We start from the raw sequence: 959 nt of genomic DNA, 5'->3' as shown, positions 1-959 counted from the left end.
CCGGGCGTGGTGGCGCATGCCTTTAATCCCAGCACTCGGGAGGCAGAGGCCAGCCTGGTCTACAAAGTGAGTTCCAGGACAGCCAAGGCTATACAGAGAAACCCTGTCTCTAAAATAATAATAATAATAATAATAATAATAAAAACAACAACAAAAAAGAACGATGGACTAAGGGGTGGGCTACACTTCCACCACCTCGTGACACTGCAGCCAGAACAGTGTTTGTCAGTCAGGGTACAGTCAATATGAACAGCATATTCAACTGCTATTGTTAAAGTATAATATATACAATTACACGCAGTACAGAATTTTCTACACTTCTCTCATTATTTTAGAGCCCATTTCTACTTATTCAAAAAGTTCACTGTAACATAGTATTTTGTGTTTTGCTAACTACAACTTCATACTCTGCATTTATGTATTTTGACTGCATCAAGAAGACAAGTTGAGTGACTGACCTAGACATCTAGGTATATGTATGTGCGTAGCGATGTTTGCATGACAAAATTACTTGATGCATTTCTCACAGGCTGGTATGTATCATCAGTCCAAACTAGTCACCTCCATACCCATGAGATTAACTACCAAACGTGGCTTGTATACTGCCTTATATAAAGGCTTTTTATGGGTTTTTCTGGTGTTTCTCAAGACAGGGTTTCTGTGTAGCCCTGGATATCCTGGAACTGGCTCGGTAGACCAGGTTGGCCTCCAACTCAAGGGATCTGCCTGCTTCTGTCTCCCAAGGGCTGGATTACAGGCTTAATACCATCAATCATGCCTGGATAATAAAGTCAGTCATTTTTTTATTATTAGATATTTTCTTCATTTACATTTCAAATGCTATACCAAAAGTCCCCTATACCTTCCCCCCACCCTGTTCCCCTACCCACCCACTCCCACTTCCTGGTCCTGGCGTTCCCCTGTACTGGGGCATATAAAGTTTGCAACACCATATAAAG

General features: G+C 41.6%; 1 protein-coding gene across 3 annotated transcripts in view; it reads right to left on the bottom strand.

Annotated features, from left to right (window-relative positions):
* Atl1 (atlastin GTPase 1) overlaps window positions 1-959 on the bottom strand; it is a 73,868-nt gene that overhangs the window by 4,800 nt on the left and 68,109 nt on the right. The window lies entirely within an intron of this gene.

Source organism: Mus pahari, chromosome 7 (assembly GCF_900095145.1).
Source record: "Mus pahari chromosome 7, PAHARI_EIJ_v1.1, whole genome shotgun sequence".
NCBI lineage: Eukaryota > Metazoa > Chordata > Mammalia > Rodentia > Muridae > Mus > Mus pahari.
This window is presented reverse-complemented; position numbering and strand designations above follow the sequence as displayed.